Here is a 22,564-nt window from a genome sequence, read left to right as displayed (position 1 = left end):
CTGACTGGAGCCTTCCCAGTGACTGTATGTTGTGGGTACCTCCTGTGGGTGGGACCTGGGTGAATGGAGTGTGTGGCCAATATACACTCCTTGTTGTGGTTGTCTGGTTTCTGGCATGAGAGACAAAGACTGAGACAGCCTTGCCCGAAACTGGCCTGAATGCAGTGTGTAGTGTTGAATGGCTGGGTACTTGTCCCAATCCACATTCCTTGTTGTGAGTGTCTGAAAGGGAGGAGTGTGGCCTGAATGCACTGTGTGCCTGATTGGCTGACTGACTGCATGAATGCCCTTCTGTATGATTGGCTGCTGAGTGTGTGCCAGCAGTGTGGGTGAGAGACAGAATAGTATATCTGGGGACCTCTCACCACTGGTAATTGGTTCAGAAAGGTTCAGAAGCGTTCAGAAGCGTTCTGGAGTTGAGTCTCCACTCTAAGAGTAACTGGAACTGCTGATCCTCGACGTCCAGCTGGAAGAAGAAGACTTGCTGTTGCATTTGCTTCGACCGATCCGAAGGCTGCCGAAATCGTCGAAGACTGACCCGAGAGAGGACCTGGTAAGGCGCCCTCTTCCCGTGCTCCGAGGGACCATCGAGCACCGCTCCATCTTCGCCGAAGCGCCCTGGAAGTCAGACCCTCGAAAGGCTGCCGACCCGAGACGGCCGAGGAGATCGAAGTGAAGCACCCAGACATCGCCGCCGTCGAAGTCCATTGCCGTCGACCAGGGTTCGCAGGTCTGTGTAACCGCTGGAGGCCCGTCGAAGTTGTGTTGCCCAGCCGTGGGAACCACTTGACGCCGTGCCGCCGACGACCGGAGCCGTCCGCTCCTTGCCTAAGAACATTTGAATCGAAGGACTCCCTCGTCCGCACCGTCGACCGCTTTATCCTGCCGGAGAAAGTCGAGGACGACCAACGCGCCGAGGAGAAACCTGACGGTGGGTTTCCCGCCACCCGAAGACCACAAAGACTCGAACGACTCGACGCCCTTGCTGGGCCCCCGTCTCCACAATCTTTGCGGTCCAGAACAATTGTCATCGAGGTGCCCCGCACGCCTCTGCCTTGGAGGACGCCGACGCTCCGTCGTCGACGAGCACCTCTTGGATCGAAGCTGCCGCCTCATCGACGCCGTTCTACCCTGTTTGTTGTCGGACGTTCGACGCCCCGTGTCTCCCGCTTGAAAGGGAAGGCATTCAAGAAGGGCCGTCGATTCCCCGACGCCGAACGCCGAGTTCCTCGACGCTTCTTGACGCCTCTCGACGATCCGTGACTCCCGCTTGAAAGGGGGTCGCTCAAGAAGGATCTGTCGACGCCTCTTCGAAGAACTCGACTCCACCAGGTACATTGGGGGGGTAAAAACATTGTAGGAGGGAATAAGACTTGCAGAATAATATATGGACTGGGCTTGTGCTATATCTTTATTTTACAGGTTGCCCAGGTGGGGGGATCTCCACACAGAACTGTGTCTAACGGTAGGGGCCAGTATTCTGCCTATTGCTCAACCATCTTATTTTCTCTCCTCGCTCTATTGCTGGTTTCACTCTATTGATCTGTGTGACATTGTTACAGTATTGTTGATGCACTTTAATGAGATCTAATACAAAGGGTGGTACCACTTTAGAATTGTATATATTTGCCATTGTTGATTTTCCTAAGTACAAAGTGAGTTATTATGATAAGTGTACATAACCTTGAATATTGACTATATAAAGACTGTGTTCTAACCAATACAGTGTGTGGACATTCCTTTGTGGGGGCTTGGGGACTACACTGTACTTAAGAACCAGCCTGCATCACCTCCTGAGAAGCTAGGCCTTGATTGCTCGACCATAGCTACAGTAATAGAGAATCTTGGCTGGGGTCTTCTGTGCCTCTCTTCTACCATATAGAGAGCAGAAGTACAGACACCCCCCACCGGTCCTTTACACTGGTGGCAGCGGTGGGATGCTTATGGTTTTAAGAATCAGTGTATAACCGTGCCACTTACAAAAGATATCTGCACTTTATTAAATTAAGGTTTAGTTGTGTACAAGATAACTGCATTACCAACAATGGAGTCTATTGCAAATGGCAAATTGACTCGGATGAGCTTGGAGGCTCTCCAGAGTGCTTGTGAAGCCAGGGAGTTAGACTTTGTGGATAAGTCTAGGGCTGAGCTGATAGCTGCCCTGGTGGACTACCAGACTGATGGTGAAACTCTTGATGAGGGGGGGAATGCAACCAATGAGGACTCTGCCCCTGGGGTTTCTGCTGAATCTGTTTCTGGGAATGCCGCCATTCCTGCTGCGTCTGTTCCAAACCCCAGCAATTCCTTGGAGCTTGAGTTATTAAGGATGAAATTGGCCTTTGAATACCGCAAGTTGGAAATAGATGCTGAACTTAAGAAAGAGGAGTTGGCTCAACAAGTGGAGCTCAAGAATAGGGATCTTGAACTCAGAAATAAGGACCTTGAACTCAAGACCCAGGACACTGAATGTCAGAGAATCCAGCTAGAGAAAGCTAGAGTGGAGACTTCAGCTAAAACCAGTGAGAGTGTCAGGTCCCCAGCCACCAAGTTTATGAAAGATTTGGTTGGTGTATTTGTGGAGGGTTCAGATATCCTCCAATGGATTGAAGCGTTTGAAATGGCCTGTGCGATTCATGATGTTGATAAAAGAGATTGGGCTAAGTGTTTATTAAGCAGAGTACCTCAAACTGGATATGACTGTATTCTGAAGCTGAGTGTGGAAGAAAGGGGGCAGTATGAGTGTATGAAATCTGCTTTGATTGCCAAGTTTGGCAAGACACCTACCCAATACCTTAGAAGGTTCAGGGATTTTAAGAAAAGAGAGAATGTGTCTTGGGTTGACTGGGCGAGTGCTGTGCACATGAACATGATGGGGTGGATCGATGGATACAAGGTTAAGACTTTTGTTGAATTGTCCCACCTCTTGTTTTTTGAGCATTTTTCTGAAGCCTGTTCACCAGAGCTGCATCAGTATGTGGCTGACCAGAACATTTTGGACCCCTTTAAGCTGGCTAGGTTGGCTGACAAGTGGATCTCCCACCGGGTGTCCCCTAAGGACTCCAGTGGGAAGGACAAGGACAAAGAAAAGGGGGCCTCTCAGAAAGCTGAGGAGTCCCACAAGCAGTCACAGTCGGGTAAACCTAAGCCTCCCTCTCCCAAGACCCAAAAATCTAGTGGGGATAAGTCATCTGTGGGTGGGAATAAGAGTAGTGGTCCACCTGCTGCAAAGCAGGCTCCCAGTGGTTCCAGTACCGTACCCCGCACTCCTGGCGCTTGTTGGGACTGTGGGGCTCTGGATCACAAAAGGGGTGACTCCAAGTGTAAAGGTAAGGCACTTGGAGTACAGGCTGTCAGCCTGACCTACCCTTACGCCGTGTCTGAGGTGGAGGCCACTGTCCTCCCCTCCTCTACCGGGATCACATTTGGTGCTCCGGTAGAGATTTCCTTAGTGTCCATTGGGGCCTGGGACCAGTATGCAGAAGTACTGGCGACTATCCCACAGAACACCCGTAGGTTTTTGAGAAGTGTCCTCTTGAATGGCCGCCTTTTACTGGTTTGAGAGACACTGGGGCAAGCATGACAGTGGTGGACAGGACCCTGCTCAAGCCAGAGGACTATGTAGGTGCTCCTCTGAGAACCACCAGGTTAGCTGGTGGGCCTCCCAAATTATCACCTGTAGCCTTAGTCACACTCATGATTGGAGACAAGACAGCAAAGCTTCCTGTCCTGGTTAAGGACAATGTCCCTGCCAACATTCTGTTAGGAAATGATCTAGTAGAGTTGGGGTTGATCTCAGATGGTCTTCCCATGACTGCTGCTGCAGTCACTAGGTCACAGGTGACACCGGGTCTGGCTGTGAGTCAGGTACCCGAGCCAAAGGCGAGGCCTAAGGCAAGAAGAAGGAAGACCAAGAAGGCCACCTCTGTGGAGGGAACACCTTCTCTTCCTGCTGTTCCGACAGCACCCATTGGGATCCATGCTCCGGACGGGCTGGGTCCAGTGGAAAACCCAAACTCAACTCTTGTGGGAGAAGAGACAGAAGACTCTCCTGTGGGAGAGGTTCTCAACCCGGAGGATCATCCCGACCTTCATTGCTTGTTAGCTGAAGGGGGACCCTCCCGGGCAGACTTCTGTAAGGGACAGAGAGAGTGCCACTCTCTCGAGGGACTGAGGAATCAGGCCCTGTCCCAGGCACAAGGAGAAGTGCCTAGAACATTCCGGATTTATTGGGAGGGTGAGCTCCTTCTTAGTGAGCCCACTAAGCCTGAACCTGGTGCCCTCAAGAGGTTGGTGGTACCCCAGGTTTACAGGCCCTTCCTACTGCAGTTGGCGCATGAGGTGCCCTTGGCTGGTCATCTTGGGACCAAGAAGACTAAGCAGAGGCTCTCTGCCCATTTCTACTGGCCACGGATGGGAGTAGAGGTAGAGTCCCACTGCAGGACCTGCCCAACTTGTCAGTTGTCTGGCAAGACTGGAGGCAGTGTCATTGCCCCACTGCAGCCATTGCCAGTGGTTGGCACACCATTTGAGAAGGTGGGCATCGACATCGTCGGTCCCCTTTACCCTCCCACTTCAGGTGGACATCGGTTCATCCTGGTCTTGGTAGATCATGCCACCAGGTACCCTGAGGCAATACCCCTTCGGACTGTTACTGCCAAGGTGGTTGCCAGGGCTCTCCTGGGCATTTTCACCCGTGTTGGATTCCCCAAGGAGGTTGTCTCTGACAGAGTATCCAACTTCATGTCTAGTTACATGAAAACCATGTGGAAAGAGTGTGGGGTAACCTACAAGTTCTCCACCTCTTACCACCCCCAGACCAATGGTCTGGTTGAGAGATTTAATAAAACTCTCAAGGGCATGCTAGGGGCTTTGGAAGAACCCCTAAGGAGGAAATGGGATCTCCTCCCACCATGCCTGCTGTTTGCTTACAGAGAGGTACCTCAAGAGGGTGTTGGTTTCAGCCCCTTTGAGTTACTCTTTGGACATCCCGTGAGGGGGCCCCTCGCCTTGATCAGAGAAGGCTTGGAAGCCACCCCTCCAGGTCCCGCCAAGCAAGTGGGGGACTATGTGTTAGGCCTCAGACGGAGGATGACACAGATGATGGGTCAGGCAACAGCAAATCTCAAGGCCAGCCAGGAATTGAATAAGTACTGGCATGACCTTAAAGCCTCGCAAGTGGATTGGACTCCGGGACAGGAAATCCTTGTGATGGAGCCTACCAAGCCTAGAGCTTTGGCAGACAAGTGGACTGGACCATTCAGGATCATCACCAAGATGGGCGAAGTCAATTATCTGGTTGACATGGGAACCTCTGGGGCAACCCCTCAGATATTCCATGTCAACAGGCTCAAGCCTTTCCACCGGCGAGCAGAAGTCTCATGTCTCTTGCTAGCTTCAGGGCAAGAAGAGGATGAGAGTGAGCCCCTTCCTGATTTGCTGCATAGCAACCCTCAGGATGGCTCAGTAGAGGGAGTACATCTCTCTCCGGATTTGACAACAGAGCAACAGAGGGCCTGCAGGGCTTTACTCCAACAGTATGCCTCTCTGTTTTCACTGACGCCAAGCCTTACACCGTGCTGTAGGCATGAAATTGACACTGGTGACAGTGTTCCTGTCAAAAGCAGGTGCTACCGTATGTCAGATACCGTCAAGAACCACATCCAGGCTGAGGTCGCCAAGATGTTGGATCTGGGTGTTATTGAACCCTCAACCAGTCCCTGGTCCAGTCCAGTGGTCCTTGTCCCCAAGGCAAGTTCCCAGGCGGGTACCAAGGATTGGAGGTTCTGTGTGGACTACCGAGGAGTCAATGCCGTCACCAAAACTGACTCGCACCCATTGCCCAGGGCTGATGAGCTCGTGGACACCATACGTGCTGCCAAATTTGTGAGCACCTTTGACCTTACCTCAGGCTATTGGCAAATAGCTCTGCCGGACCATGCCAAGGAAAAGACGGCCTTCTCAACACCTGAGGGACTCTACCAGTTTAGGGTCATGCCTTTTGGGTTGAAGAATGCCCCTGCCACCTTCCAGAGATTGGTCAACCATGCGCTCAGTGGGCTGGAAGCCTTTTGTGTGGCTTACTTAGACGACATTGCCGTCTACAGTTCCACCTGGGAAGAGCATTTGACACATCTGGATAAGGTGTTGCAGGCCTTGAAAAGGGCTAACCTCACTATCAAGGCCACCAAGTGCCAGATAGCTCAGGGGAAAGTTACCTATCTTGGTCATGAGGTAGGAGGGGTTCAAATCCAACCTCTCTCCAGTAAAGTACAGGATGTACAGAACTGGGAGAGTCCCACTACTCAAACCCAGGTGAGAGCCTTTTTGGGCCTCACTGGGTACTATCGCAATTTCATGGCAGACTATGGAACCATAGCTGCACCCCTGACAGCTCTAACTTCACCCAAACAGCCTAGGAAGGTTAATTGGACCGAAGACTGTCAGAGGGCCTTTGATGGCTTGAAAGAAAGTCTGTGTAGGGCACCTGTGTTGTGTGCGCCTGACTACAGCCGACCCTTTATCGTCCAGACGGATGCCTGCGACACCGGAATTGGAGCTGTCTTGTCCCAGTTAGATGACAAAGGGAGAGAACATCCTATCATATTCATCAGTAGACAACTCAAGGGTAGAGAACTTAGGTGGGCTACTGTTGAAAAGGAGTGTTTTAGCATAGTTTGGAGCCTTAGGCGTTTTAGGCCCTACCTTACGGGGTCTACCTTCAAGGTCCAAACAGATCATATCGGCTGACTCCCACCCTGACACAGCCCTCTCCATGCTCCACTCTGCTATATCTGTTACTCTTGATATCCTTGCCCCCGTCATGAGAATCCGCCTGAAGCCCAAAGCCAAATGTAACTCCTGGTATGACTCGGATCTCGCCACCCTAAAACGCAAGTGCAGGGTTGCAGAGAGGAAATGGCGTGCTTCATGTTCATCCTCTGACAAACTGGCCTGCCGCCTGCTCCAAAGGCAGTATCGGCTCTCCGTTCTCACCAAGAAGAGAGCCCTTATCCAAGCCCGCATCTCTGCGGCATCTAACAATTCGGCCGAACTCTTTAAAATCTGCAAGGAGCTTGCCACCCCTGCTGCAGTCTCTACCTCTCCTGTCCCCTCCCAGGCCCTCTGCACTGCATTGGCCTCTCACTTCATCTCTAAAACTCAGGACATCCTGTCCTCGCTCTCCTCCTTTCACCTCCCTCCCTCCCTTCCCGGCTCTTCCTCTGGCCCTTCTGCAGTCACCCCTCCTCCCTCTTTCTCTGCCTTTCCACTTTTCTCTGCTGACGAGGTTTCCAGACAAGTCCGATCTATGAAAGTCTCGTCTAAACAGGTTCACCCCTGTTCCTCCAAAACTATCAAGGACCACATCGACTCCCTGGCTCCTGCCCTGGCTGACTTTTGCAACCACTCCTTCGCCTCTGGAGTCTTCCCTTCCCCCCTCAAGCACTCCCTTGTGCACCCTCTTCTCAAGAAACCCTCTTCCGACCCCTCCTGCCCGGCTAACTATCGCCCTATCTCCATCACTCCCTTCCTGGGCAAGCTCCTGGAGAAACTGGCCATCTCCCAGCTTAACCTCCATGCTGAATCTGTTGGTAGTCTTCATGACCATCAATCTGGTTTCAGAGCTGCCAGAAGCACGGAAACTGCTCTCCTGAACATCCGTGAAGACCTGCTCTTGAACCTCGATTCCAACACTCCGTGTGTTCTCATTCTGCTCGATCTCTCCTCTGCCTTTGACACTGTCAACCATGCCATCCTGCTCAACCGTCTCCGTGAAAACCTGGGTATCACTGGTCAGGCTCTGGCGTGGCTGACCTCTTTCCTTTCAAATCGACCCTCCCAGGTCCAACTGGGGTCCTTCCTCTCCGACATCTTTTTCTCCACCTGTGGTGTCCCCCAGGGATCTAATCTCTCTCCCTGGCTGTTCAACCAGTATCTGGCACTCCTTGCCCACCGCATTGCCGCTCTCTGCCCTAATTTCCAGTGCTATGCGGACGATACCCAGCTCATTTTCAGGCTACCCTCAGCCTCCCCCTCTCCTTCCCTCATCTCTGACTGTCTGTCTGCTATCCAGGAATGGTGTGCCGCCAATGACCTCTGCCTTAATGCCAGTAAGACTGAGATTCTACTTATCGGTACACCCACTCCCTCCTTCCCTGCAGCTCTCTGGCCTGCCTCCCTTGGCCCCCTCCCTGCTCCTACCTGCAATGCAAAAAACCTTGGGGTCATCTTCGACTCCACACTCTCCTTCTCTCCTCATATTTCTGACGTCGCTAAGAAGTCACACTACCAGCTGCACCTCCTGAGAGGTATTCTTCCCTTCCTCTCCTTCCCCCAGAAGCTCACTGTCTCCCGAGCCCTGGTTCTCTCGAAGCTGGATTACTGTAACAGCCTCTATCTTAATCTGCCTGCCTCCACTCTCCGCCCTCTGCAACTCATCCAGAACAGAACTGCGAGACTTGTCCTTGGCCTCAAGCCCAGGGACCGTATCTCTCCAGGACTGAAATCTCTACACTGGCTCCCAGTGGCTGCGAGGATAAAGTTCAAAACCCTCTGCATTGTCCACAAGGCCTTCTGGGGCCTTGGTCCTAAATGCCTTCAACTCTCTCTTCCCAAATATCTTCCTTCCCGAGCCCTTCGCTCATCCGCCTCCAACTCCCTCAGGGTCAGCCGCTTCTCGAAGCAACGAGCTGGGGGTAGATCTCTCTCCACGGCAGAGGCCTCCCTCTGGAACAGCCTTCCTGCCTCCCTGAAACTTGAGGAGAACCATCTCCGGTTCCGGAAGCACCTCAAAACCTTCCTCTTTGCTTCTGCTTTCTCTCTCCCTCTCCCCTGCTGAACAGCTAATATTCTTCACTGAAACTGCACTGATTCTGCAACTGGACCACTCTTAACGGCCTCGGTCCTGGGCCCAGCCACTCTCCACTTGCACTGATGCCCTGGAATCCCCTCTGCACTGCGGGACTGTCTCTGTATCCCTACAGCCCCCCCCCTTTCCAGCACTTGTTCTGCACTTACCTTGCACTTGCCACCAGCTGGCCCTATTTATTTTTTTACTTTACGCCACTTACCTTGTACTGCACTTCCCCCCCTCCCCTTCCCCTTGCACTTTTCCCCCTCCCCCACCCCTGCACTTGCGTGATCTGAATGACACCTGGCCTAGTAGGATCGTTGTCTGTCTCCCCTTGTTTCCTCCCCTCCCTGCCTCGTCGCGCCTTGAAACACCTGTGTATAGGCGCGTTACAAATGCCATATCATATCATATCATAAGCCCCTGAAGTGGCTTATGCAGATGAAGGGTGAGAATCCGAAATTGCTCAGGTGGTCCATTAGCCTGCAAGGGCTAGACTTCACCATAGAGCACAGACCAGGGAAGAGTCACGATAATGCAGATGGCCTTTCCAGAAGGTATGTTGACCGTCTGGATGAGGGTGTCTATCCCGTGGGAGATTAGACACCCTCCACCTCAGTCTGGGGGGGGCGACTGTGATGCTGGAAATGCATCAGAGGGACAGGGCCTCTGAATCCTTGTCCTTTACTGCTTTTTATCGTGTGTTATGTCATGTTTTCTGCCCAGGAGTCCATGTGGGACTCCTGGCAGTGCAGCTCTCTCTTTTGGTTTGGTGAACAGACACATGGGATACCCTTATGGCACCCATGGGTAGGGGTACAACCCTGTGCCCCTAGTGTATGTTTTTGGGCACCTGTGGGTGGCCCACAGAGCAGGGTATGGGCTGGTGGCAGCTCCATGCTGAATTTGACAGGTGCTCTGGGTGTCCTCCATTTTGGGATACCCAGGCCCTGCCATTGGGATCAGTTGATTCCTGATAGGGAACAAGATGGCCCCTGTGGCCTCTTGCTTTCTATTGCCTGTTACCTTGTTTCCCAAAGTCCTGGGAAGCCCTGACTCTGTCCCTTCCCCCTGACTGGCTGTTGGGTGGAAGTTCCATATATGGTGTTGTTGTGAAGGCCCAGCTAGACTGACTGGAGCCTTCCCAGTGACTGTATGTTGTGGGTACCTCCTGTGGGTGGGACCTGGGTGAATGGAGTGTGTGGCCAATATACACTCCTTGTTGTGGTTGTCTGGTTTCTGGCATGAGAGACAAAGACTGAGACAGCCCTGCCCGAAACTGGCCTGAATGCAGTGTGTAGTGTTGAATGGCTGAAGCGCCCTGGAAGTCAGACCCTCAAAAGGCTGCCGACCCGAGACGGGACCGCCGAGGAGATCGAAGTGCAGCACCCGGACATCGCCGCCGTCGAAGTCCATTGCCGTCGACCAGGGTTCGCAGGTCTGTGTAACCGCTGGAGGCCCGTCGAAGTTGTGTTGCCCAGCCGTGGGAACCACTTGACGCCGTGCCGCCGACGACCGGAGCCGTCCGCTCCTTGCCTAAGAACATTTGAATCGAAGGACTCCCTCGTCCGCACCGTCGACCGCTTTATCCTGCCGGAGAAAGTCGAGGACGACCAACGCGCCGAGGAGAAACCTGCCGGTGGGTTTCCCGCCACCCGAAGACCACAAAGACTCGAACGACTCAACGCCCTTGCTGGGCCCCCGTCTCCACAATCTTTGCGGTCCAGAACAATTGTCATCGAGGTGCCCCGCACGCCTCTGCCTTGCAGGACGCCGACGCTCTGTCGTCGACGAGCACCGCTTGGATCGAAGCTGCCGCCTCATCGACGCCGTTCTACCCTGTTTGTTGTCGGACGTTCGACGCCCCGTGTCTCCCGCTTGAAAGGGAAGGCATTCAAGAAGGGCCGCCGATTCCCCGACGCCGAACGCCGAGTTCCTCGACGCTTCTCGACGCCTCTCGACGATCCGTGACTCCCGCTTGAAAGGGGGTCGCTCAAGAAGGATCTGTCGACGCCTCTTCGAAGAACTCGACTCCACCAGGTACATTGGGGGGGTAAAAACATTGTAGGAGGGAATAAGACTTGCAGAACAATATATGGACTGGGCTTGTGCTATATCTTTATTTTACAGGTTGCCCAGGTGGGGGGATCTCCACACAGAACTGTGTCTAGTGGTAGGGGCCAGTATTCTGCCTATTGCTCAACCATCTTATTTTTTTCTCCTCTCTCTATTGCTGGTTTCACTCTATTGATCTGTGTGACATTGTTACAGTATTGTTGATGCACTTTAATGAGATCTAATACAAAGGGTGGTACCACTTTAGAATTGTATATATTTGCCATTGTTGATTTTCCTAAGTACAAAGTGAGTTATTATGATAAGTGTACATAACCTTGAATATTGACTATATAAAGACTGTGTTCTAACAAATACAGTGTGTGGACATTCCTTTGTGGGGGCTTGGGGACTACACTGTACTTAAGAACCAGCCTGCATCACCTCCTGAGAAGCTAGGCCTTGATTGCTCGACCATAGCTACCGTAATAGAGAATCTTGGCTGGGGTCTTCTGTGCCTCTCTTCTACCATATAGAGAGCAGAAGTACAGACACCCCCCACCGGTCCTTTGAGGCAAGGGGTGGACCACTTTTTTTTGTCCGTCTAGGTCTATTTCTTGCCCCAGACCGATCGTGGTGCGCATTAGCGCTTGGTTGCAATGCCAGGAGCAAATGTGCCATGTCCTTTCCGCATCGCATGCTATTGTGCATGCATGGCGAACAGTACCTTTTGAATGTTTTCCCCGGATTCAACGCATGAAAGGAAGACGACCGAATGTTCAGTAATTGAAGCTCGCCGCTTGCCTGAGGAAGAATGCGTTTTGATTTGAAGTATGCAGCCCTTTGAAATTGATGGTATTAACTTCCGGCTGCCGCCAGTCACAGCATTTAGGAAACGTTATTTTTCACAGCCATGGATTGCTGCTGCCTAGGCTTCTACATGTGCATGCTTCCGCAATGTATTGCCGTATGTTACAATTGTATAGGGATGTGACAAGTTGGTTGGTTGTGAAATGTGCACAAACCGCTTTTTAAGATGAGCTGATGGTAGTCTCTTGACGGTGTGGCACTGAAATCAATGTTATGCTTTTGCGGCACCTGCTCGCAGACTTTGACGGTAGCACCGGCACCATTGTGAATGGTGCTGGTGCTACCGTCTTCCCAATTACCATTGATGGGAATAGGGAGTAACTTTTTCCGATGCCTGGCTTCAGGGACCGCTGGGGCTATAATGCCCCGGTGATTCCCCATTGCGGCAGCCGTGACGTTTTTACCAGCACGGCTACCGCCGGGATCATAATGAGGCCCAATGTTATCCTTTTGCGGACTATGGGCCTCATCACGAGTTTGGCGGTAACCCTTAAATATGGCAGTAGCGCTATTACCGCCGCATTTAAGGGTCCGCCAGATCATGGCCTTTGTGGATTTCCCCCCCAGCTCGAAATCCGCGGCAAAATTGCCAATTTTCGGTGCTAATACCGCCGGCGGGAAATCTGCTAGTGGTAATAGTGCGAATTTTCCCCATTGGGCCCAATGCAGAATGGGCACTAACCGTTCTGCCAAACCCGTGATCCGGCGCTAATAGCGCCGGGGGTTTTGGCAGTAGGGCTAATAGCACCGGCGGTAATACCACCGGCGTTACCGCCCACCTCGTGATGAGGCCCAATGCTGGCAGTTCTTGAGGGCACATGGCTCTAGGGGATAGACATGAGTCCTTGAACCTGCTTCTCATTGCAGGATTGTGCTTTGTAACAAAACTGATCGAAGATGCAAGTAGAGGCGTTGAGTAGAGAGGGAAGATCAGAATAATGGCAGCAGAGCAACTTCTCTCGCTGTCTGTTACCTATTATCGCGTTCTTTAACTTATCTCAAGGGACTGCGCACTATGCATTTGTATGATAACTAGACTTCTGCTACCGTGAGTGACCCTCTTGAAGAAGCACGCATGTGCGAAAAAGTGGTCATGCCATTTAGATAAAAGGGTCGGCATTTTATTCCAGATGAAGCGAGTGACGGTACTTCCAACGGATTTAGCTGTGGAGTAGGAATGTATTTATTGAGGACGCATTTGGGTTCCGTAATACCCAAATATCCAAATAATATGGTCCCGAATGTGTGTTTATTATACATTCCTGGCAGAGGAGCGGGTTTCATGGGGGCAAGACTGAAGAGGTGGAGCTTAAGGGCTGACTTGAATGTTGGTGGTGCTTTTGATTTCTCGGTAAATTGAGAAGGGAGAAGAAGCGGAAGGCAGTGGATGACCAGGGAGGGCCAGGAACAGAGAGCATGAGAACGATGGAGGAGACTAACTTAGAAACAAGAGTGGAAGTAGCAGGATATGAAGGTAACTGGCTATGGAGGCATGGGCCAAGCCCATGAATGTATTTGAAGGACATTAGTAGAGACGTATAGCAGGATCGGCATTGAGTGGGTGAGGAGCAGGGAAGGCTCTGAAGAGTGAGTGTTGCAAAGTTAAGGATTTTATTAAATGGTTGAAAGAGTAAGGAGGAAGGCCAAAGAGGAGGCTTCAACAGTAATTGAGTCAAATCAGTGCCAGAGTGCAGTAGAGAGATTTGTTGGAATGGTTGGTTCATATAGTCATGCATACCTTCATTCATACACACATACATTCACTCAAATGTGCCTTCGTAGTGTATTTATTTATTTACATTTGTAAAGCGCCTAAGCCCAGGGGCATCAAGGTGCTGTTGTGAATCAGTTACAGGTACATATCTTGGGGGAAATGACAGACAACAATAAAAAAAACAGGAAAACTGGAGCAGGTATCAGGTATGGTGATTAAAAGATAGAGAGCCATGCACAGTGGTGTAAGAATATGTTTGTTGTTTCATATTTCGTGTACCTTGTTAAGAGTAAAACATAAATTGACAGGGTGGAATGTGGGGGGTTGGGGGGTGGGGGGTATGGTCTAGTCTCACCAGGGCTGGACGGCAGTAAAAGCCCAGTTCAGAGAACTACGACTCTGTGACTGTTTGCAAAAGGTCAGAAGGAAGGGAAGGGAAGGGAAGGGAAGGGAAAGGGAAGGGAAGGGAAGGGAAAGGAAAGGAAAGGAAAGGAAAGGAAAGGAAAGGAAAGGAAAGGAAAGGAAAGGAAAGGAAAGGAAAGGGAGGGAGGGAGGGAGGAAGGAAGGGAGGAAGGGAGGAAGGGAGGGAGGAAGGGAGGAAGGGAGGGAGGGATCTTTTTCCCCAAAGGAAAAGAAATCGATTTAGAAAGAGAGAGAGAGAGATAAGTCGGACTCGGGCATAACATTGTCTCGGGCACCATTGAAAAAATGGCCCACAGTTGCAAATGACAATGCATTCCTTTTATGACAGACTGAATCTTACCCATGCGGGATAAAATGTGATGCACATTGTGCATTTTAAATAATATGTATTCAGCAACACCTCAAAACTACAAGCTGCAAGGTGAAGTAATTTATCAAAGTGCCGACACTGCTAAAAAAAAAAGTGGCCCACTTTGACCCACTTTGACCCAGAATACTGTACCACACTAGCGTTTTCAGTTCGGGCATTGCCCTGTTGCCCTATTGCCAGGTCTGAGCCTGCTCACAAAACACAAACATATTCAGCACTTCTGCTCCACTAGTCACGCACCATTGTCATGACCACCTGTGCAATTATCAGTTCCACTTTACAACTTGTGTTTCCATTTTGACAGATTTAGGAATATACCTGAAGACTGTATAATTCCTGGTCAATTCTTGCCACTAATACATTATAGCCAACGTGCAACACTGCTTCTTCCTGGCATGCGCATTATTTCCATGCACATGTGGGTCTAGTAGGCTGCCACAGAAAGGCATCACCCAAATGGAGATTCACAGTGTGCACACGTGCCACAAAGGGTTTCTCCAAAAAGTAGTCTGAGTGTGGATCAGCCTATACCATGGTAACAGTTAAAGCGCTGCTTTTAGAAAAGATGCCATGTTCTACTTTATTGCTCGAACTGCGATAGTAACATGAAGTCAAGCGTGCGGAAAGGGTTTGGCATAGCCAGTAGGCTCCCAATCCATGCTACGCCTCACAGCAGCTGAAGGGCCTCAATGGAGACATTCTAGGGCAAGGTTAAAGAAAATAACAGAACTATTTAGACTCTAGATGGATCCTGGCCCTCAAAGTGATGAAGGCGAATAGTGTTCAGTAGATTACCTTGAAAAGTGTTCTGTGCTGGCACATAGTTGTTGGCGCAAAAAACCTTCTGTAATGGAGACTAAGCACAGAATCTGTCAGTAAAGTATCAACCTTGAACATCTTGACATGGTTTAAGAACTTTGGTTTGCAAGTTTCATCACATACTGCAGGTTTTAGTATTGTTGCCACAAATGTTTTCATTTGAGAGCCAAACAGATGACCTAATTTGTATTGCTGCTTTAAAGGATCTAGCTGATGATCACAGCCTGTCAAGGCTACCAATGACCCTCTTGTGACAATTGTATGAGCACCAATGTACGATCTAAACTGTAATTGATGCAGCAAGGAGTCAAAGTAAATCTTCTATAGCATAATACACGAGGCATGAGTTATTTCAAGCCAACATGTGTCTCTGGCAAGTCAATAGTCCTCTGCCATGCACAATGACCCATAATACAGCAATGCACCACGTCTGCCCACACGTGTCCCACACCTCTCACTTCTGGAGTTTTCTAGCTCCATATGAAGAAGGCTGGTCATGAGAGATCCTGATAATCTCAAAGTAAATCTAGATATTCTGTGCTGTGTCAGCGGGTAATACACACGTACACTCACCCACATGCCCACACGCATGCAGGCACACACGTGGTGACAAGGGGCCACATCACCATGCTCTATAAATAAGGCCTCGGGACATCGTGCTCTGGCTTCTCCTACATTATTTGTCAGACAGCTCGCAATCACCTTCGTATGAGGCCTCTAAATCGCTTCAACTCCCTCCGCTGCTCAGGTTGTGTCACTGTCCTTTTTCCAGATCCTGGTAACCTTAAAAATGTGACCTGTTTTGAGTGATGGCTCTCTTCCCTCCATCAGCTGTTACCATCATGACCTTCTTGCATGTGACAGTCAGGAGTTTCAGTAGAAATGTTGGGACTTCCTTTCTCTTTTGAGGTTGTCGCACCATTACCTGATCCCCTATTTGGATGTTCACTTCCTTGGCGCCTCTTCTAGTGTCAGCAAATCCTTTCATCTTTCGCTTTTCTGCCTCCTCTTTTCCCTGACCTGATGATCCATATCCCAGTGATTGCCTCCGTTCTTCACTCGAGATAGGCGTGTCCTGACCACCAGACGAAACATCAGTTCCGCTGGGCACACCCCTGTCATGCTATGCAGGGAGGTCTGGTAGTCACAAAGCAACTGGTATAAAACTTGTTCAAACATCTTTTCTGTTGCATGAGGGATATGGAGTGCCCGTTTTATGTTAGCAATAAATCGCTCTTAAATGCTGTTCGCCTGCGGCCATAATGGCGTAATTTTCCTGTGTCTGAAACCCATGTAGTTGGCAAAATCCTGGCTTGTGAACGGCGGTCCACTATCCGACTTGATGATCCCCGGCATGCCAAAGGCCGTAAGTATTCTGCCCATGCGGAAATAACATTTGTTGCTGTTGTAGTCATCACAATTTGCTCTGGGAATGTTGGAATTCATGTATCACCACTACGACGTAGGTCCCGTGCCTGTGTGGGCTGAAGAAGTCAACCACCACCACTTCCCACACACCTTCTGGCAACGTTGACATTTGTAGTGGACTGGGGTGTGATGGTGGGGCTATCACACAGCAGGTCGCACATTTCTATAGTGTATCTACCACTCTTGTGTCAAGTTTTGGGAACCATGGGCCTCATTACAGGTCCGGCGGTAACCCTACTGGTGGGTTGCCGCCAGACCCGTAAAGAATTAACGGCACCTGACTTCCCAGTAACAGTGGGGTGTTACAACCCCAGCGGCCGCAAAGTCAGGCGCCGGTAATTCGGTTAATCGCCATTCCCATGGAGTCCCATAGAGTGGGGACCACAGAAACACTGGCACCGTTAATAACGATGCCGGTGCTTCCGTGACGGCTTGCCTACCATGTTCGCAGTTTCTGGCAGGGTCTGCCCTGTTCAGCACAGCGGCTCCAGTAGGCAAACCCGTAGTGTGCCGGTTTGATAACAGTGCCGGTAGGCTCAATGGCACCATTGTTTCTGGACCGACACACATGTAATGAGGGCCCATATCTTCTGCCTCATCAGTCGCTTTGTGGAGACGATCCCGCAATGTCCTTCATGAGCTAGCTCCATGGCCTGCTGGCATTGTGACATCAGTAGTACAATTTCTCAACCCTTCAGGATAATGTGATCCTCCATGGCAGTCAATTCCTATTGTACCAGTGGTAGGCTCTTTACTTCCTCCAGAATAACGCTACCCTTGTCCCGTTCCATCACCAATGTATGCTTCATCTTCCCTTTGGCTAGGGATGCAGCGAGGATGGCAAGAGCACTCTAGCAGAAATGGTTTAATTTGATGTATGACATCATTCATGTAGGAGTCCGCAATTGAGGGTTCCAATCTGGCCAATCTAATGAGGTGTCGGGATAATCAATCTGCAGGATTGTCTTCCTTTCCAGGCCGGTGTCGTATTGTGAAATTGTAGTCTTGGAGACGCAACCCAATCTTGCAATTCTTGTTGGCATTCTCGCTTTCAGGCTGCCATTTATATAGTGAGGAGAGCTTGATGATCTGTGGCGATGGTGAAAGCCTTTCTGTACAGAAACAGGTAGAAATGCTCACAGGCCCAGACCACCGGCAGACTCTCCTATTCCACCTGAGAATACACTTGTTCCGTATCAGACAAACATCTGCTGGCATATAACACAATATATTTGGAGTGACTAGAGTTTGGATCATATTGTGCCAAAATGGCTCAGAGTATCATGGGGCTGGCATCAACTGCCACCTTCATCTTTCTGTTAGGATTGAAGTATGCCATGTCCTCTGCCGAGGTAATATTCCTTCTGATTTCTTCAAATGCTCCTTGACACTCTGGCATCCACCTGAAGTTTGTTTTGTTCTTGATGAGTTCTCCATTTGAGGCTGCCACTTTGTTGGGGTCATCTCTCATACCTTGCTCTAAGAAGATATGTCCGGAAAACATGAGTGTCCTTTTCCAGAATTCGCAATTCTTCCTGTTAAGTGTCAAACGGGCTGCCACCAGCACCAGGCAGACACGATGTAGCATGGTGTCATGTTGCTCCATCGATTTTCAAAACACCAGGATGTCATTGCTATAGTTTAGGCAGTTCGGCATTTGTGGATCTTTTCTTAGAATATTTTGGCGGTGGAGAAGACCCCAAAACTCAACTGCATGCATAGGTATAACCCCAAGTGTGTTACAAAAGTGGTTATGTAGCGGAACTCTGGGGCCAGCTCAAGCTGGTGGTATCCTTTGTTAAGGTTTAGTTTTGAGAATACTGTTTCCCCGTTCAGTAGGTGAATTATGCCTGTCATTCTCAGCTCTTGATGGTGTACATGCTGTATGGCCTCTTTGGGTTGTCTCATATCCACACAGAGGCCTATGGAGCCGTATGCCGATTTATTGGGGACTGGTACAATGGGTGACAGCCAGGTGGTGGGCCCCGCTGATGGTTCGGGAAATGTCATGATCTAAAGGTTTCCTTATTTCCTCTTCTACTTAATGTTTAAGTTTAATGGCTATGCCCCGATAGGGTTGGGCCACCGGTCTGAACGATTTGTCAATGTGGAGTTTTACTCTGGTGTTGCACAGCTTTCCCAGGCCCTTGAATAACATAGGAATCGCTTGCTCCACGTTTTCCGCCTGTACTATGTGTTTGTGCGCCATGAAGTGGTATAATATGTGCACCAAACTCATGTCCCTGGACGTCTTGTAACGCAGCATACAGCCATTCCCTGTTCTCGTTTGAGTACATGCAGCTGTATTTTGGCCAAGTGTGATTTGTGAGTGCATAGTGTGAAAAATACACCTCTACGAAGTAAGGGGACATTTGATCTGTATCGGTAAATGTCCACTGCGGATGGTTTTAGTTCTGGTGGGTGTGGCAGAGTGTTGTACGCTTCTTCACTGAGCATGTTCTCTGTTGCTCCTGTGTCTATCAGGAATTCTGTTGGTCTATTATTCACTTGCATCAGTAACGCAGGGTTATGTTCTTTTGCCGCTGCATTTTCCAGCACCCACACTTAACCCATTTTCAGTTGATCTTCTGTGGACGAGCTGGACTCACTCCCCTATGGCGATCTGGACTCAACATTCCTCCTCAGACGTCTAAGTTCTCTTCTCTTCAGTGATCAGTATTCTCTGTGAGATTGGTATTTACTGTGTTCCCCTCCTTGATATTGGTGCATTTTCTGTTCCCTACTTTGCCTGGATCCAGTGCTCCGATGTTTTGTGTAGGGACGTAACCCTCACAGGGATGTGCTTAGGTGGGTCACTCTGGGGGCATTTACGCATAATGCCCAAAAATGGTTCTCTCGCCCACAGGCTGCACATGTTTGTCCCATCGCTGGGCACTGTGGTAAGTCAGATGGAGGAGGCAGACCAATTAAATGATAAGAAAGAAATGCCTTGGGGTTCACTACCTAACCAAACTAAGGTGCACATCGTCGGTAGCAAAATCGAAAAGTAAATAGTCTGCCATCTATCCAAATCTAAACTATTCTGTCCCTACCACTATGCAAAAACAAAAGAAAGCAATGAGAATGACTCCCTTCTCCTGGAAAGACTCCTTCAGCATCTGGACAACAAAAGTCTAGAAGAAGGACTCCCTTCTCCTAGATGTTCTTTCCTGGTTTTAATATGGTAGTCTCAGATATAGTTGAGCAATATCACTAAGTAACTGATGTCGTTCCTTTATAGGACTTTTCCCAGTCTTTCATCCCCTTTTTGCTCTCTGGTTAGGCCTCTCCTGAGCATTAGAAATCCTGGGCAAAAGTCTCTATTTAGTGTCTCTGAAAGTCATTCTCTTCCTTGATCCACTAGTTAGAATAACTCCCTCTTCTTATCCTTCTTATTCTTAATGTTATTTTGTTTCTTCACTTCTTGGTGTATTAGACAATGAGTGTCATATTCACCTCCTTCAGACTCACTATCTTCTATATGGCCTTTCTTACTCTCTAGCCACTGTGAGAAACCTGAGGGCGTTCTCACAAGTAGCCTCCAGGGATCTGTTGTGCAGGTGGCCAGGGGGGCCCTGGCTCTTGGATACTGGCCCTGGGGGCAGACAAGCGAGGGAAGATCACCTGGGCAGGAGGTTCTTGAGGAATGTGGGGACCTAAGGCGAGAAATGGCATTCCCCCATTCCCTGCCCCAATCCATCCTACCCTCCCTCTCTGTCTATGGGATATTGTTACCTAAGCTCAGTCTTACCCCTTGACCTTCCCTCAAGAAAAAGGAAGATAAAACATCTAGGGAGACGAAACCCTTAGACAACCCTTGACACTAACCTTGTCTCTCCTTCCTCAAATCTGAGAGAATATACTTAAACCCAAATAAAGACAGATGGAAAACATCACCCACAACAACCCACTGTCCCTCAGTTTTAATGGGGTGCTTTGGTGTCTGTGAGGGACTGCAGCGTGGAGAGGGAGCAATGTCTCCAAGGAGCCAGAGTGAGGCTGCCTGCATCCTGCTGGCAGTGTTCAGTGGCATGCTTGTTCCCTTGGGACCTGTGCCAGACCCACGGGTGTCTGAGGAGCAGATGGTGAGACCCTGACTTCAACCGTGAGTATCCTGATGGGACCGCATGTCAACGGACCGCAGCCTGGTGACATTTCTGAAAGTCGATGAGAGGGAAACTCGTGAGCATACATGTGACTGCAGCAAAGTGGGAGAAAGGGACAAATTGTGAAGCGGCACTGAATGAAAAGCAAGCGACAGATTGCAAAGAGGCATGAAACAGAAAGCAAGTGAAAAGACTGTAAAGCGACATGAAGCAGGAAAGCAAGAGAAAATAATCCTTTTGTGAACTTAAAGTTCACTGTTGTCCATAGGAATTGTGGCATTTTGGGACTTGTAGTGAAGAGCCAAGTTATATAAAAAAAGCCAAATAGGTCTGGGACCCACATGTATGAAAACATTAAAGGGGTCTGGGACCCATGTAATAAAGAAGCCGAAATACTTGACACACAAGCATTGTCTCAGCCAAAAGGAAGCCAGTATTGGTTCAAGGAAAGGCATAAAAGTTAATAGAAGGGTGCGAGTGACCCAAAAAAGTAAAGGAAAGGTGCAAGAGTGAAATAAGTGTGCAAGAAGCATTATAAGGAAAAGGACAGGTGCAAGGGTGCACGAAAGTAAAGTGAATCAAAGGAAGGTGCCAGGGGCACAACAAGGTAATGGAAGAGAAAGCCAATGAAGATGCTAGTGGGCACAGTAAACTGAAGGATAACGAAGGGGTGCAGGAAGCACCTGAAGATAAAAGGATAGAAGAAAAGCAGGTACAGAAAATACAGAGAGGGGCCAAAGATCAGAGTGGTCACGCTTAGGAAGAACAAAGGAACCTGGAATTTTCTAAAGTCTCTGATTCTACCCCATGAGGGTTGTTTGACTAAGGAACTGTATATAGAGGAAAAGGTACATCCAGACAAGTTGAATTTTGTGTTTGAAACTGAAGGGGCCTGAGCTTGGGCAAGGGAACCCCAAGAGCCTTAACAGAATAGCACAGCACCTCCCTACCCTCCCAAGGAAAGTCTCCCCCCGCAGAGAAGTGACCGAATCCCACGATTCGTCACAGCACCCACCTTCATGTGGAAATTCATAGCCACACCTAAAACATTACCTGTCCCCTCATCTTACTGAGGGTTGATTGCTTTGCGCTGGTGCCAATTTCTTTTTTTTTAATACATTTTTATTAGATTTTTATCCAAACAAAACACCAACATTAGCACACAGACTTGTGCATAACCATCGTCAATGCCAAATGTGATCTATCCAAACTCGTCTGTGCTACCCTCCCTCCCCTTCGTCCGCCCTCGGTCCCCCAGCCTATTCCGCTAGTTATAACTGCTTGGATATGTGAAACTGCTTGCACTGTCACAACTCCTTATTCTACCACCTGTGCTATTGAATCTCCTTGCGTTGGAGTCTCTACATGCTCAGGGGATACCAATTCTTGTAACATTTGTCTCCAGCACATGAGATCCATATTCTGTTCTACTTGGCCTAGACGGGTTGCTTCCTGACACATTGCTGTTTCCGCCATAGACCATTTCTGAAGGTCCCTCAACCACCCCGCCACAGCTGGAGCCTACTGAGCTTTACACCCCATCACTGTTCAATGCTTCGGTAAAATGTACGCTAGTTCTTTCAATTTACTTACATGTCTCACGGCTTTTGGTCTCTGAAAAATCCCTAGCAAGCAGGCTTTGGGGGTGATCAAATCCGTCCGTAATCCCACTTTAGTTAGAACTTGAGCCACCCCCTCCAAATATTGGCATATGTCTCTGCACTCCCAAAACATATGTATCAGGTCTGCATTGAGTGAGCCACATTTCGGGCAGGTTTGTTCCTTTTCAACGTAAAATTTTGCTATATCTTTCGTGGTTAAATATGCTCTATGCGTGATACATAATTGCATCAGTTGTAATTTTGCGTTCCTGGACACTTTCTTGTGATAACCCATGGCTCTGACAGCTGCTCTCGCAAATCGACTTCCCA

General features: G+C 49.6%; 1 protein-coding gene across 7 annotated transcripts in view; it reads left to right on the top strand.

The window, feature by feature from the left end:
- DNASE2B (deoxyribonuclease 2 beta) overlaps positions 1-22,564 on the top strand; it is a 534,491-nt gene that overhangs the window by 372,370 nt on the left and 139,557 nt on the right. The window lies entirely within an intron of this gene.

Source organism: Ambystoma mexicanum, chromosome 1q, assembly GCF_040938575.1.
Source record: "Ambystoma mexicanum isolate Mex_15411 chromosome 1q, UKY_AmexF1_1, whole genome shotgun sequence".
Classification (NCBI taxonomy): Eukaryota; Metazoa; Chordata; class Amphibia; order Caudata; family Ambystomatidae; genus Ambystoma; species Ambystoma mexicanum.
This window is presented reverse-complemented; position numbering and strand designations above follow the sequence as displayed.